This window comes from Haliotis rubra, unplaced genomic scaffold, assembly GCF_003918875.1.
Source record: "Haliotis rubra isolate DU_JTF1 unplaced genomic scaffold, ASM391887v1 Scf24, whole genome shotgun sequence".
NCBI classification, from domain to species: domain Eukaryota; kingdom Metazoa; phylum Mollusca; class Gastropoda; order Lepetellida; family Haliotidae; genus Haliotis; species Haliotis rubra.
This window is the reverse complement of record NW_025766447.1, coordinates 630,231-648,656: the sequence shown is the minus strand read 5'-3', so window position 1 is coordinate 648,656 and position 18,426 is coordinate 630,231. Positions and strand designations below refer to the sequence as shown.

The following is an 18,426-nucleotide window of genomic DNA, read 5'->3' as shown; positions in this document are numbered from 1 at the left end:
CCCACCCTGCCATGCCATGCCCTGGCTGAAACACCCTAGTCCCACCTTCCATCACCCCATCCTCCCATCCCATGCCTGGCTGAAACACCCCAGTCACACCTTCCATCATCCCACCCCGCCATGAAACACCCCTACCCCACCCTACCATGCCATGTCCCGGCTGAAACACCCAAGTCACACCTTCCATCACCCTATCCCGCCATGAAACACCCCTACCACACCCTGCCATGTCCCAGTTGAAACACCCCTACCCAACTGTCTGACAAGTTTCCAGGGGTAGAATGACTTAGTGTCCTCTAGGTAGGTAGGTAGGTGAGGAGGAACTGTGTCCTGTCTGCCCTCCAGCTGAGACTGGAGTTTCTCCACTGATGCACTGTGGCCAGGTTACAGATATATCCATGCAGGTTGGGAGATATATCCACCTGGTTTGTGACAAGCATATTCTCCACCTCCTTCCAACCACACCAGAGATGCAAGACATTCTGTATTTATCCACCCTGATTCAGGACAAACTGTACTGGTATATATCCTTTCCATGACACAGGGCATACTATACATATCTCCATGCCCACAATCCCATCCCTATATATCCACCCAGATACAGGACGTTCTGTATATATCCACCCTGATACAGGACATGCTGTATATATCCACTCTGATACAGGACATGCTGTATATATCCACCCTGATACAAGACATACTGTATATATCCACCCTGATACAAGACATACTGTATATATCCACCCTGATACAGGACATGCTGTATATATCCACTCTGATACAGGACATGCTGTATATATCCACCCTGATACAGGACATGCTGTATATATCCACCCTGATACAGAACATACTGTATATATCCACCCTGATACAGGACATGCTGTATATATCCACCCTGATACAAGACATGCTGTATATCACCCTGATACAGGACATGCTGTATATATCCACCCTGATACAGGACATACTGTATATATCAACCCTGATACAGGACATATTTTGTTATATCCACCCTGATACAAGACATGCTGTATATATATCCACCCTGATACAGAACATACTGTGTATATCCACCCTGATACAGGACATACTGTATATATCCACCCTGATACAGGACATACTGTATATATCCACCCTGATACAAGACATGCTGTATATATATCCACCCTGATACAGAACATACTGTATATATCCACCCTGATACAGGACATACTGTATATATCCACCCTGATACAGGACATACTGTATATATCCACCCTGATACAGGACATACTGTATATATCAACCCTGATACAGGACATATTGTTATATCCACCCTGATACAGAACATACTGTATATATCAACCCTGATACAGAACATACTGTATATATCAACCCTGATACAGGACATATTGTTATATCCACCCTGATACAGAACATACTGTATATATCCACCCTGATACAGGACATACTGTATATATCCACCCTGATACAGGACATACTGTATATATCCACCCTGATACAGGACATACTGTATATATCAACCCTGATACAGAACATACTGTATATATCCACCCTGATACAGGACATGCTGTATATATCCACCCTGATACAGGACATGCTGTATATATCCACCCTGATACAGGACATACTGTATATATCAACCCTGATACAGAACATATTGTTATATCCACCCTGATACAGAACATACTGTATATATCCACCCTGATACAGGACATACTGTATATATCCACCCTGATACAGGACATATTGTTATATCCACCCTGATACAAGACATACTGTATATATCCACCCTGATACAGAACATACTGTATATATCCACCCTGATACAGGACATACTGTATATATCCACCCTGATACAGGACATACTGTATATATCCACCCTGATACAGGACATACTGTATATATCAACCCTGATACAGGACATATTTTTATATCCACCCTGATACAGAACATACTGTATATATCAACCCTGATACAGAACATACTGTATATATCAACCCTGATACAGGACATACTGTATATATCCACCCTGATACAGAACATACTGTATATATCCACCCTGATACAGGACATATTGTTATATCCACCCTGATACAGAACATACTGTATATATCAACCCTGATACAGAACATACTGTATATATCAACCCTGATACAGGACATACTGTATATATCAACCCTGATACAGAACATACTGTATATATCAACCCTGATACAGGACATATTGTTATATCCACCCTGATACAGGACATATTGTTATATCCACCCTGATACAGAACATACTGTATATATCCACCCTGATACAGGACATGCTGTATATATCCACCCTGGTACAGGACATACTGTATATATCCACCCTGATACAGGACATACTGTATATATCCACCCTGATACAGGACATGCTGTATATTCACCCTGATACAGGACATATTGTTATATCCACCCTGATACAGGACATGCTGTATATATCCACCCTGATACAGAACATACTGTATATATCCACCCTGATACAGGAAATACTGTATATATCAACCTTGATACAGGACATATTGTTATATCCACCCTGATACAAGACATGTTGTATATATATACACCCTGATAAAGGACATGCTGTATACATCCACCCTGATACAGGACATATTGTATATATCCACCCTGATACAGGACATATTGTTATATCCACCCTGATACAAGACATGCTGTATATATATACACCCTGATAAAGGACATGCTGTATATATCCACCCTGATACAAGACATGCTGTATTTATCCACCATGATACAGAAAATAAAGTATATATCCACCCTGATACAGGACATATTGTTATATATCCACCCTGATACAAGACATGCTGTATATATATACACCCTGATAAAGGACATGCTGTATATATCCACCCAGATACAGGACATACTGTATATATCAACCCTGATACAGGACATACTGTATATATCCACCCTGATACAGGTCATAATGTATATATCCACCCTGATACAGGACATACTGTACATATCCACCCTGATACAGGGCATACTGTATATATCCACCCTGATACAGGACATACTGTATATATCCACCCTGATACAGGACATACTGTATATATCCACCCTGATACAGGACATACTGTATATATCCACCCTGATACAAGACATACTGTACATATCCACCCTGATACAGGGCATACTGTATATATCCACCCTGATACAGAACATACTGTATATATCCACCCTGATACAGAACATACTGTATATATCTCCCAAGTTACAAGACATAGTGTGTATATAGCCCATCAGGTTACAGAACATGTCAAGAACCTATGCTATTCCCATCTGTCCATGTCATATTGTCAGGACTACCTTGGACTAACATCTTGTCCCTGAAATGAACACATTCTCGACTTGCATAGGCTGCATTGGGTATATCTGTTACAGGGTCTGTATAACCGACTAGGACTGCGATGCTGCTGCAGGATAAAAGCACACATCAATACAGACACAGGATACAGAAATATATTTTTATCAAACAGGATGCTATATAGATAATATACTTTGTTCTAAAACAGCAAAGTAAAACCACATGTGAATAAATAAGAGTTTTCTTCCTCAGGAAATATTCAGTAGAATCAGTATTGGTCCCATTTATATGTTTACCCATCCACTCGAACAAGGACAGACTGAATAGGACAATTTTGTTCCTCATATGTAAAGAGAAGTGTTAAAGAAGAGATATGATGTGTATGTGGTTGTTTTGAGATTACTGTGTTGTTTTTACGCCTTTATTAAATTAAGTTGAACAAAACGTATACCATCCTATGTTTATCTTCATACAGTGCCCATGTCTGGTACTTTCTGGAACACAGTATATTGTATGATATATAGATAGTCCTGCAGCTGTAGGATCTGTCAAAGTGGTAAACATTACGTATACTATATCTAGTTGGTGGATAATACTGTGTTGAGGTGTGAGGTGTGAGGACATATATCATGTAGTACCATCTCAGGTGTGTGGATATCCCTGTGTTGAGGTGTGAGGACATATATCATGTAGTACCATCTCAGGTGTGTGGATATCCCTGTGTTGAGGTGTGAGGACATATATCATGTAGTACCATCTTGAGGTGTGTGGATATCCCTGTGTTGAGGTGTGAGGACATATATCATGTAGTACCATCTCAGGTGTGTGGATATCCCTGTGTTGAGGTGTGAGGACATATATCATGTAGTACCATCTCAGGTGTGTGGATATCCCTGTGTTGAGGTGTGAGGACATATATCATGTAGTACCATCTCAGGTGTGTGGATATCCCTGTGTTGAGGTGTGAGGACATATCCATGTAGTACCATCTCAGGTGTGTGGATATCCCTGTGTTGAGGTGTGAGGACATATATCATGTAGTACCATCTCAGGTGTGTGGATATCCCTGTGTTGAGGTGTGAGGACATATATCATGTAGTACCATCTCAGGTGTGTGGATATCCCTGTGTTGAGGTGTGAGGACATATATCATGTAGTACCATCTCAGGTGTGTGGATATCCCTGTGTTGAGCTGTGAGGACATATATCATGTAGTACCAGGTGTGTGGATATCCCTGTGTTGAGGTGTGAGGACATATATCATGTAGTACCATCTCAGGTGTGTGGATATCCCTGTGTTGAGGTGTGAGGACATATATCATGTAGTACCATCTCAGGTGTGTGGAGATATCCCTGTGTTGAGCTGTGAGGACATATATCATGTAGTACCAGGTGTGTGGATATCCCTGTGTTGAGCTGTGAGGACACGGTAGTATACAGTTTCAGCTTATCACTGTTTCCTCTAGGCTTGCCAAAGGCAATAACTAACTTCTATAGCTCATTGCTTTTATCTGATAAAGGCTTTCATTCTGCAATGGTATATTGTATGGCTGGAGTTTTTGTTCAGTGTAGGATTATTACTGTGAATGGAATTGTTGTGATACACAATTGACATTACAACCACTGTGTCTGGGTTGGCCTGGATACTGTCAGATTTACTGAAATTGTTCTTGCCGGTTACCTAGCTTTTTGAATTGATGTCGTAATTTCAACGATGGTTACAGCATCTCTTGTTGGTGGATGTCATGCCCACTGACTTGATAAATTGGGTTTATTTACTCAGTTGAAGTGGTCAGAGAATTACACAATATCAATCATTTCTAAAATACTACTGTTTGATCCTTTGCCCTTGTAAACTAGTTATCACTCTAATGGCATGTGTAACATTGAGGTTAATGGTTCTGTGCATGCATCTGACACATAAAGTTCATGATGGGTCTGTAATGAATCTTTTGTAATATGTAGGCCATGCAGACACATGGGGGGAATGGAAGGGTAGCCTAGTGCTTAATACGTTCATGGATCCAGGATTTGGTGCCCCACATGGATACAATTAGACTAACGTTTAGTCCCTGAATACATAGAATTGTGATAGTAGCAAATAAACCCATTTAAATTGAAAAGGAGCCCCAGTGAGACCAGAGATTCAGGAACCTGAGAAAATCTAGACTTGCTTTATTTAGGGCTTTAGCACTGCAGAGAGGGTTTGGCAGTAGGGAAAATAATATGGTTCAGGGACTGTGAGACAGACTAGGATACAATGTGTTCAGCTCATTTCTGGTGTCCCCATCTATGATGTTTCTGAAATAATGGCATATCACCTCACTCACTCATAGTACGTGTATATCAAGGGTTATCCAGTGTAGGTTATATACCAGTCATACAGTCGTTATTATCCCCCGCAACGCGTTTTGCGGGGGGTATTAAAATGGACTCTGTCCGTCCGTCCGTGCACATTTGTCTTTTCCGGGAGCAGAACTCTAAAACTGTTCAATATTTCTTAACCAAACTTGGCACATAGATAGATCTGGTGGAGTACTGGTGCCTTCTGGTAGTGTTGGAATTCTGAATAAAATATTCTTGGCGTTTCCGTGGTAACAAGTTTTGACTTAGCCTGAAATTGGTGGTAGTACACTTTTCCGGAGCTGAACTCTAAAACCGTTCACTATTTCTTTACCAAACTTGGCACATAGATTGGTCTGGTGGTGTACTGGTGCCTTTTGGTAGTTTTGGAATTCTGAATAAAATATTTCTGGCATTTCCATGGCAACAAGTTCGACTTAGAATGAAATTAGTGGTAGTGCTCTTTTCCGGAGCTGAACTTTAAAAACCTTTCACTACTCTCCTTCCACTTTTCTATATACACACCTAAATATTTGACATAATCATAAATCGTAGACATAATCATGAAGAGTATTTTGCCATTGCGGGGGATATTGATGACTTTGTCTTCTTGTTAAGTATGAAATACTCTAAATAATGGCATATCACCTCACTCACTCATAGTATGTGTATATCAAGGGTTATCCAGTGTAGGTTATATACCAGTCATACAGTCGTTATTAAGTATGAAATACTCTAAATAATGGCATATCACCTCACTCACTCATAGTACGTGTATATCAAGGGTTATCCAGTGTAGGTTATATACCAGTCATACAGTCGTTATTAAGTATGAAATACTCTAAATAATGGCATATCACCTCACTCACTCATAGTATGTGTATATCAAGGGTTATCCAGTGTAGGTTATATACCAGTGATACAGTCGTTATTAAGTATGAAATACTCTAAATAATGGCATATCACCTCACTCACTCATAGTATGTGTATATCAAGGGTTATCCAGTGTAGGTTATATACCAGTGATACAGTCGTTATTAAGTATGAAATACTCTAAATAAGAACACATGATTTGCATGTGCTGTTGTGGATTATTAGGTTGTGTCAAGAAGTACAGACAAGCCAAACATCAGTTGTTCTGTTCTCATGAAGATAACAATAGATTTATGTAGGCCATGTGTGATATGAATGTATACAGTTTAAGACTCAGTCTGTATTTTTATTCCATTTTAGCAAAATAAAGTGAGATATGTTTATGGCATGCCTGCCCAGCATCGGTTGTGTGGTGTCCATCATAAACATCTTAGAAACCACATAACCAGTGAAGCTGAACATGCTTGTTTCTGCCTAGCACACCACCACAATCTGTATTTCGTACTGCGTAAATGTCTCCTCAGCAGATGCTCCTTGTCCACTCTGAAAATAACAGGCTTGTCTTCAAATATGAGGAAAAAAACAGTTTTAATAAGAGGTTCAGTTCTGATCTGCCACTGCAGCCATATTGAAACATGTATTTATAGCAATTTTTTCCCTTTTTTTGTTCAAAATGTATGAGATTTGTCATTTGTTTTGTTTCAAAACAGTATATTGGAGTTTGATCTTGTTTTGACTAGGAACTTAAATTATCTCAAAAGACATATTTGGCTCTGTAGATTGTTCCATGCAAAATGACAAGCAGGAAGGACTTAGTCTGTCACACAGACCATGAAACAATTATATCCAAGAAAGCCCATACAAGTCTAGAATATGTGGCCAGTCTAGATTTCCACAGTTTCAGAAAATGAAGAATGTCTCTGTGCTTTTCCTTATACTTTATGATTATTTTTTCTGAACAGTTTTTTTCAGTGAAATATATTCATTTCAGAGACTAGATGTTAGTCTAGAGGGAGCTGGACTTTGGCATGTGTGTTTTTCATTACGATGACATTATTTTTTCCCAAATCATTTGATTTTAAAGACAGTGTTTGTTGTTTAGACCACAGTATATATGTAGATATGTATGCCTTTGTAAATGTTGTTGTTGACTACACATCTAGATTTGGTGACAGCGCAGTAGAACTGTCTCTAACGTATACAGTGGATGTTTCTGTTACCTAGTGTTTGATCCATTTGGTGGACACCACTTGGGTGTCATGTGGCAATAGGAGTGCCTTCTTTGATAAGAAGACTGTTTGTTCGGCTAATACCATCTATGTTCAGCACGGAAGATGGCGAGTGCGTGTTTGGGAAGAGGGCAGAACTTCCTCTGATTCAGTAGGACTGAGGGAATGATCGGTATCCACAGATAACCGGCTTTTAGGTATCAACCTAGGTTCTTCATTTCTAAATTTGAACATGCCTGACATTTACAATATCATGTATAATCATGTACATTACACAGCAAACCATTGGCAACAACACCCTACATCTACAGCTACCTTGATTTTACTTCCTGTACCCTACAGAACTTCATACCCCTCACCCCAGCCTTGCATACACTCCTTACTCCAAGCATTACTTACGCTCCTTACCCAAGCCTCCCATACGCTCCTTACCCAAGCATTACTTATGCTCCTTACCCAAGCCTCACTTAGGCTCCTTACCCAAGCATTACTTACACTCCTTACCCCAAGCCTCACTTACGCTCCTTACCCAAGTCTCAATTACGCTCCTTACCCAAGGCTCACTTACGCTCTTTACCCAAGCCTCACTTACGCTCCTGACTCCAAGCCTCATTTAGGCTCCTTACTCCAAGCCTCACTTAGGCTCCTTACTCCAAGCCTCACTTACGCTCCTTTCCCAAGCCTCACTTAAGCTCCTTACCCAAGCCTCACATACACACCTTACCCAAGCATTACTTATGCTCCTTACCCAAGCCTCCCATACGCTCCCAAGCGTTACCCAAGCATTACTTACGCTCCTTACCCAAGCCTCACTTACGTTCCTTACCCAAGCATTACTTACACTCCTTACCCCAAGCCTCACTTACACTCCTTACCCAAGTCTTACTTAGGCTCCTTACTCCAATCCTCACTTACGTTCCTTACCCAAGTCTCACTTACGTTCCTTACCCAAGTCTCACTTACGTTCCTTACCCAAGTCTCAATTATGCTCCTTACCCAAGGCTCACTTACGCTCTTTACCAAAGCCTCACTTACGCTCCTGACTCCAAGCCTCATTTAGGCTCCTTACTCCAAGCCTCACTTAAGCTCCTTACCCAAGCCTCACTTAGGCTCCTTACCCAAGCATTACTTACACTCCTTACCCCAAGCCTCACTTACGCTCCTTACCCAAGTCTTACTTAGGCTCCTTACTCCAATCCTCACTTACGTTCCTTACCCAAGTCTCACTTACGTTCCTTACCCAAGTCTCACTTAAGTTCCTTACCCAAGTCTCAATTACGCTCCTTACCCAAGGCTCACTTACGCTCTTTACCAAAGCCTCACTTACGCTTCTGACTCCAAGCCTCATTTAGGCTCCTTACTCCAAGCCTCACTTAGGCTCCTTACTCCAAGCCTCACATACACACCTTACCCAAGCATTACTTATGCTCCTTACCCAAGCCTCACTTAGGCTCCTTACCCAAGCATTACTTACGCTCCTTACCCCAAGCCTCACTTACGCTCCTTACCCAAGTCTCAATTACGCTCCTTACCCAAGGCTCACTTACGCTCTTTACCCAAGCCTCACTTACGCTCCTGACTCCAAGCCTCATTTAGGCTCCTTACTCTAAGCCTCACTTAGGCTCCTTACTCCAAGCCTCACTTACGCTCCTTTCCCAAGCCTCACTTAAGCTCCTTACCCAAGCCTCACATACACACCTTACCCAAGCATTACTTATGCTCCTTACCCAAGCCTCCCATACGCTCCTTACCCAAGTATTACTTACGCTCCTTACCCAAGCCTCACTTAAGCTCCTTACCCAAGCATCGCTTAGGCTCCTTACCCAAGCATTACTTACACTCCTTACCCCAAACCTCACTTACGCTCCTTACCCAAGTCTCACTTAGGCTCCTTACTCCAAGCCTCACTTACGCTCCTTTCCCAAGCCTCACTTAAGCTCCTTACCCAAGCCTCACATACACACCTTACCCAAGCATTACTTATGCTCCTTACCCAAGCCTCACTTAGGCTCCTTACCCAAGCATTACTTACGCTCCTTACCCAAGCATTACTTACGCTCCTTACCCAAGCATTACTTACACTTCTTACCCAAGCCTCACTTAAGCTCCTTACCCAAGCCTCACTTAGGCTCCTTACCCAAGCATTACTTACACTCCTTACCCAAGCCTCACTTAGGCTCCTTACCCAAGCATTACTTACACTCCTTACCCAAGTCTCACTTAGGCTCCTTACTCCAAGCCTCACTTACGCTCCTTTCCCAAGCCTCACTTAAGCTCCTTACCCAAGCCTCACATACACACCTTACCCAAGCATTACTTATGCTCCTTACCCAAGCCTCACTTAGGCTCCTTACCCAAGCATTACTTACGCTCCTTACTCAAGCATTACTTACGCTCCTTACCCAAGCATTACTTACGCTCCTTACCTAAGCATTACTTACACTTCTTACCCAAGCCTCCCATACGCTCCTTACCCAAGCATTACTTACGCTCCTTACCCAAGCATTACTTACACTTCTTACCCAAGCCTCCCATACGCCTCCTTACCCAAGCATTACTTACACTTCTTACCTAAGCCTCCCATACGCTCCTTACCCAAGCATTACTTACGCTCCTTACCCAAGCATTACTTACGCTCCTTACCCAAGCATTACTTATGCTCCTTACTCCAAGCCTCCCATACGCTCCTTACCCCAAGCCTCACATACACCACTACTATGCTGTTTCCTCCGGCACCACCAAACCACTTACACTCTCTACCCCACACCACTTCAACCTTTACATAAATACGTTGTTTGTCACCTTATACCTGATATTGTGTTAATCCAATCTTGGAGTTTTACTCACCTGCTCACTGTTACAATATTTAAGGTGATGAATTCTCCTTGTCAGCTCTGTACGTGTATGTCATGGTACATGTTGAGTTGATGTATTTCTTGGCCATGTGATGAGTTCTGCCATAGCTGAGAGAAGTGGACAGACATGAAACCATCCATCTGATACTTGGTGGTGACAGTGGCAAGTAGGCTTCCTGCCAGGTGCTCTTGACCCTGATGAATAGATCTGTTTAACTTGTAGGGGACACTAGAACACATGATGTATTACCTTACTTAATAACACAATGGATGACATCATTACTCCACCATGACCAGTGACTCAATTTTGAAGGGGGTGGGGTGGGGTTTTTTTTCAGGGTTCAGGGGTTTCGACACCCATTGGCTCCGCTAACGCAAAAAAAATCTTCAATGTGGTCGAAGCCCCTGAACCCCCCCTCTAGATCCGCCAATGCTGATGACTGACAAGAGGTGGCATATAATCGGAGATAGTGATAATTTGCTGGGGTAACTTTCAGAAGTCAGTTTTCCACACCATGGATAATGAATTATGAAGCAGTTAAGCATTGGTCTATGTACTTGCATTTTAAGATATATTTTGTTGACATGTATTTTAAATAGATAACTTTATTCATAGAACTATTATGTAATGTATGCTATGTGCACATATGTACCACACATTAGGTATCATACGTTTGTGTATATTATGTTGGTTGTTGTTTGATGATCAGCCTATGTCTAGAAAAATGACAACCTGTAAATAATGGACCAGACAATCCAGTGACTGCATCATGAGCATCAATCTGTGCATTTGGGATGCAAGGACATTGAAACAGCCATGTGACTGACTACCAAGTTGCTAATGACCCATGCTCTCACCTGGAGTTCCAGTGGTTCTGTGTGAGTGAGTGAGTGGGTTTAGTGTTCCACAGCGCTCAGCAATATTCCAGCTCTATGGCGGCGGTCTGTAAATATTCGAGTCTGGACCAGACAATCTGTTATCAACAGTATGGGCATCGATCTACGCTATTGGGATACGATGACATGTGCCAACCAAGTCAGCGAGCCTGACCACCCAATCCATTAGTCGCCTCTTACAAGCATGGGTTACTGAAGATCGATTCTATGAACCAATAATGTACAAGAACATCGGCCAACATATCTTTACAAATAGTGTATGTAAAGACCAAATTTGGACTGATTTTTAAACAATCTATTCAGTAATAAGGTAAAAAGTTTATACTACTTAGTGCTTCAAAATGACTCTCCCACTTGATGACCCTGACTAACAGTTTGCCCATGTCGGTGGTCGTGATAGATAGAGTATTATGTGCTATGCTATAATAGTGTTATACCCTGTCATACATGCCACACTGTACAATTATCTTCTACTTTGTATTCATGTGATACAAAGATGAAGGCATGTTGCAGTCTGTGTAATACAGTGTTGTACTGTCTTGTACTGTGTTACGCAGTGTCAGCAACTTCACAGTTGGCTGAACATGCCCAGGCTGCCCCCACTCACTGCACGGAAGGCAGTCACTGATGCACGTCCAACCTGCCTCAACCTTTGTGTCTGGTGTACCTGCTGGGCACGTGCTGCACCCTCACATAGACAATTACACCTGTCGGCTATTACCTGTCTCGGCTGCCCTACCTGCCTCTTCAGTTGTACCACAAGTCAGTGTGTTTTGTCACCTGGGATGTAATTAGTCTGCATTGTCTCCTGCAATAAGTGCATTGTCACCTGTGGCATGTTTGGATTTATTAATCAGGTAATTTCTCTACCTTGCATACAGGTGTGTTCAGCATGATGAAGTCGTTTAAGAAGGAAGTGCTAAATACAGTTAGTATTAACATAAACCAAAGAAGTGTAAAAATATGAATTAAATAATCAAATTTTCCTTTCTTTTGCAAATATGTAAACAAGATCCATCAACTTAGTTTAATGCCTCTGTGCGTAAGTTCTGTGTTGAGGATAAAGATGTTGTTGGACAGATGACACCAGGATATTGTACTCTACTTCATGTTATGTAAATAGGAACAGGGCCTGTGTAGCCTAGGGAGGAAGGTATCTATCTCAACGGGATGGGGTGAGTGTAGCCCCCTCAGTGTACACCAGTCCTCTGTACAGGAACAGACAGGTAATGTGGAATACTTGGTGATATTCTGTGTAAGTGTCAGTAATGTGACCACGACCTTGCATGGCTCAGATGTTGACATGAAGTCTTATTTGAAAGTTATATCTCCGTCCCAGTTTCAGTATAGAACATGTCTGTTTTGGAGTTGCTCCGGTAATATAACTGTGTTTTTAAAAATGCTGTCCTACATCGTCATATGCATTGAGAGCTATACAGGTATCTGTCCTGTGTTATGTTGACTGATCTCCCCATCTGTCTAGCAGATGAGAGGACATTATGGAAGATGTAAGTTTTCACTCTAGTGAGTACAGAGCTGTAATGGTCAGTGGATAGAGAGCTGTACTGGTCAGTGGATAGAGAGATGAGTGGACAGAGCTGTACTGGTCAGTGGATAGAGAGTACTGTGGATACTGGTCAGTGGATAGAGAGATGTACTGGTCAGTGGATAGAGAGCTGTACTGGTCACTGAGTCAGTGGATAGAGAGATGTACTGGTCAGTGGATAGAGAGATGTACTGGTCAGTGGATAGAGAGATGTACTGGTCAGTGGATAGAGAGCTGTACTGGTCACTGGATAGTGGATAGAGAGATGTACTGGTCAGTGGATAGAGAGATGTACTGGTCAGTGGATAGAGAGCTGTACTGGTCAGTGGATAGAGAGCTGTACTGGTCAGTGGATAGAGAGCTGTACTGGTCAGTGGATGGATAGAGAGATGTACTGGTCAGTGGATAGAGATGTACTGGTCAGTGGATAGATAGAGAGCTGTACTGGTCAGTGGATAGATAGAGAGATGTACTGGTCAGTGGATAGAGAGTACTGGTGTACTACTGGTCTGTGGATAGAGAGCTGTACTGTACTGGTCTGTACTGTGGATAGAGAGATGTACTGGTCTGTGGACAGAGATCTGTACTGGTCTGTGGATAGAGAGATGTACTGGGTTACCTGGTGGGCTGTGTCAGACAAATCCTTGTTTGTGCTCATTAATGTTGAGAGATGTTGTGAAATAGCTTTTCAGTATTGAGCATTTGAGCATTTAGCATTTCTACAAAAAAGGTGCTGATTTGTCAGTTTAGACCATGTGACATCATAATCATGCATTATTAAGAAAATATTAATTAACAACTTCTGCAGTTTTGTGAAGATGTCATTAGAAGAATATGTTGAAGTTTGTTGAATAGCCCAAATTACCAAATAGAGCAGTTATATTTCACAGAGAATTGCTAGACACAGAGGCTGTATTTTGTTATTTTTTATTATAATCACATGACACACACAATACATAATTGTGTGTATCTGTGATGTTTGTGGTCATATATTGATAGCCAGATATACAGCGCGTGGCCATATTATTACGTACAATTGTAACGGCATTGATATCTTGTATAGCGATGTCCGTTTTGAAAATACTGCTACTCAAATACGACATCGGGTATCGTCATAATATTTTGTCACATGATAGACCGTGATGTCTATTATTAATCTATTTGTCGTCTGCTACATATTCTGGCTATTTCTGGCAACAATGAGGAAATCGGCTGATTTGTCGGAGCCACTTAAGAAATTAATTGTAAAACAGTTTCAAAGTGGCGAAAAATGTTCTAACATTGCAAGATTCTTTGGAATGCCTTGAAGCAGCGTATAGTCAGTGGTAAAGCGGTTTAGACGACGTGGATCAGTCGAGAGTGCTCTCAGAACAGGCCAGGCCGTATGAGAAAACTGACTCCTCAGGACAATCAACAACTTTTGAGGTTGGTCAGAGACAATAGGATTTCACCTTTGGGTGAAATAACTGAGAATTAGAACAACAATAGGGCTACACGTGTATCGGTGGGGACTTAAGGAGATGATTATATGAAAATAAATTTCATAGACGTGTTGTTAGAAAGAAAATCTGAATTCATGAATATAAGGTCAGAAACATTCAGTCAGCTGCCGACTTGTAACGCGGAGTGCGGGATGTCTGGGAAAATATTCCCCTCGATTTCATCAGAAATCTTTATTCATCGATTCCAAGGCGGATGTTGAAAATAATAAGGAACAAGGGACACATCACAAAATATGGAGGTAAGAATGTTTATATTTAACGAGTTATTTCACTTTGAACTCCCGCGTGAATTTGTCATCAATAATCAGTCCGCCATGTTTGTACGTAATAATATGGCCACCCATTGTACTTCACTGTGTTCCACTCTGTGATACAGTATAACACAAAGGAGCCCTGAGACTTGTGTCATTTTCAGAAACTGAAGCTGTTGTAATCAACTATTATTATAGACTGGTACGGGCTCTTTTGGATATATTTGTGTCAGGGTTACACTGCCATCTAGTCTCTGACATGAACATATTTTACAGAAAATATAGTTCCTAAATATTCATAAAATATATGCAAAGGAGTCCAGAGACTTCCTTCATTTCCTGAAACTGGAAATGTTTTATTTTGTTTTTTTGAGATTTGAAAATTGAAAACAAAATAAATAAATATATAAATAATTAAACAAATGATAGAGAAACAAAATAATTAACATAAATCACTAAAATAAATAAATAAAACAAAGAAAAGAAAAATAATAGTAATTAAGCAAAGACATATCACTCGCTCTCTCATTCATACCAATGCATCCTCTACCATAACATTGAACTAATCATAACATTGATCTAATCACTTACAAGTTTTACATACATTGCCCATTTGCTTTCAAATTCATAAACTTTGATTTATTCCAATACCTGGCTTTTTCTACAAGATAATAATACTTTATTTCTTTCTTGAAGTGTCACAACATAGGAATTATCTTTCGCAGCTTACATTTATAAACATAATATTTGGCTAGTAGTAATATCAAGACAAAAGTATCGTCTGTATGAAATTTGGGTGAACAATTAAGATAAAAAGTACATGTTGTGTACACTGTGGACATCTTGACATGCCACATATTCTAGACATGCTCAGTCTTCATTGAGTATATTTGGGTCAGGGTCTGTATGGAGGGGTATACCACCTGTGATAGCCTTGTCTCTTAGGAACAATAGAAGTCCGACACATCTGACATTTGTAACTGAAGCAGTTTCAGTGGGCAACAATAAACAATGAGAAAGAAAATCAACAATTGTAAATTTTTCCAATTATTGAAACCATATTTTGTCTGCTTTTGAGGACCTTGCGGTCTTAACAATCGCTGTTTTGAGTATGTATGTGTATGTAAGACTGTTCTGCTTAGTGTTCAAGATATTTGGGACACGACTTCAATGGGAACAGTACCATATGATTTATTGCAGTTTCACTCCATAGATAAGTACTGTCTCACATACAGACAATAAATAAAAAATGTCCCCAAATCCAGTGGAAGTCTGATATTTTGGAAGTCAAGATTTCAGACAGAAACTGATGAGATTCTCTTGACTACTTTTTCTTATGTGATTATCAGAGAAACTGACAAAATGATATGCAGTCTGAATTGTCCTTATGTAAGAAGGAGGAGCTTAAAACATGCCCTAATTCTAGACTTGATAAAAGAATTGTGGATTGGTTGGTGTGTTGTTTAATGCCGCTCTCAGCAATATTCCTGCTCTATGGTGGCAGTCTGTAAATAATCGAATCTGGACCAGACAATCCGGTGATCAACATCGTTAGAATCGTTTTACGCTATTGGGAAACCATGACATGTGGATCAAACAAGTCAGCGAGTCTGACCACCCGATCCCTCCCGTTAGTAGCCTATTACGACAAGCATGGATTACAGAAGACCAGTTCTAACCCAGCATACTGTTTAAGCGTATATGTTAGAAGCATTGCTCGAGGTTAATGTTGACTGCATGCTGACATCCAGTCAATGTGAATTGTTCTGTCTGGTCTGAGCCGTGGTGATAGCACATGGTCAGAAGCTGTGACTGGTGTGTTGGAAGGCTGCAGGGATCTTGGGCTGGATGCTGTGTGAGCTGGAGGGTGGGGTATCACAACCAGGAGCACCTGTCAAGTGATACAGTGTCCCCTGCTGATATGCCAGTCTCCGGCCTGGGAAGCTGGATCTCCCAGATGCCAGACACACCTCACATGGTAGGCTGTCTCACAGTCCCAGAACCACATGACTTTCCCTTCACTCCAATTCTCCCTGCAGTGCCAAAGCCAAAAATGAAGCAAGTTTATTCCTCAGATCATTGGGACTCCTTTTCAATTTAAATGGAATTTTTGTTTATATATCCACATTTGATATTTTCAATCTCCTTATGTTATGTAGCAAGAGTTCAGTGTCTCTGAAGTCTTGATGTTCTGTTGAAATGTTGTGTCTTTTGTATTGGCTCATTACTGCAATGTGGGGTGGTGAAGTAGCCTAGTAGCTAAGGCGTTCGCTCCTCACGCCGAAGACCCGGGTTCGATTCCCCACATGGGTACAGAGTGTGAAGCGCATTTCAGGTGTCCCCTGCCGTGATATTGGTAATTTGCTAGGTGTAACATATTTAATAGTACTGCTGGTAATTTGCAAGGTGTAACATATTTAATAGTACTACTGGTAATTTGCAAGGTGTGTACTAATACTGGTAATTTTCAAGGTGTCGATATTTAATAGTACTACTGGTAATTTACAAGGTGCCACATATTTAATAGTACTGCCAATTTGCAAGGTTACATATTTAATAGTACTACTGGTAATTTGCAAGGTGTAACATATTTAATAGTACTACTGGTAATTTGCAAGGTGTAACATATTTAATAGTACTACTGGTAATTTGCAAGGTGTCACATATTTAATAGTACTACTGGTAATTTGCAAGGTGTAACATATTTAATACTAATACTGGTAATTTGCAAGGTGCCACATATTTAATAGTACTACTGGTAATTTGCAAGGTGCCACATATTTAATAGTACTACTGGTAATTTGCAAGGTGCCACATATTTAATAGTACTACTGGTAATTTGCAAGGTGCCACATATTTAATAGTACTACTGGTAATTTGCAAGGTGCAACATATTTAATACTAATGCTTCCCTGGGGTGATGTCGGCCATGTCTTTGAAGGTTCATGTCTGAACCCCTGAAATCTGGGCTTGTTGTGGTGTAACATGTGATAGTGATGAGAGAGGCCACTCACTGCTCTTGACAGACAGACAGGGAAATGAGTTCTGCGATTAGCTCAGATTAGAGGGACCGCTCCCATAATGGGCTACTGTGTTTGTAAGAATGTTCGCTTAACTTGGACAAATTTGTTCAGTAAACCTCACCATGTTCAACATTTGTTCTGCAGCAAGAAGCTGACCTTTGAGTCAAACAAAACAAGATACTTCAGACATTCTGTTCATCTTTACTTTCCATATCGGAACAAGATTTGCAAGCTTTGAATTCTCATCTCAACCCAACTGATGGCATGCTTCGCCATAATCAACTTGGTAGTTACCATGGTTACACAGATGCGCATCACAACAGTTGGTTTAACAATGTTTTGTAAACGAAGGTTTGTTTACTCTTCAATCAGTTATTCCATCCTTGCTATATCTCATGTGCCCATAAACATTTCTGCATGGTAATGGTTAAGTGTAGACTAATGCTTAGTCTCTGAATATATATAATTTTGATATTAACAAACAAGCCCATTTATATTCAAAAGGAGCCCCAGGGAGTCCAGAGAACCTGAGGAAATCTAGACTTGCTTT

The 18,426-nt window shown here is 40.8% G+C and overlaps 1 protein-coding gene and 1 non-coding gene across 2 annotated transcripts in view; both read left to right on the top strand.

Annotated features, from left to right (window-relative positions):
* The window catches only part of LOC124278580 (unconventional myosin-Ib-like), a 94,685-nt gene that overhangs the window by 3,440 nt on the left and 72,819 nt on the right, over positions 1-18,426 (top strand).
* LOC124278685 lies at positions 1,893-2,029 on the top strand. The gene has a single exon (XR_006899149.1). It is a non-coding gene; the product is annotated as a small nucleolar RNA snR85 (small nucleolar RNA).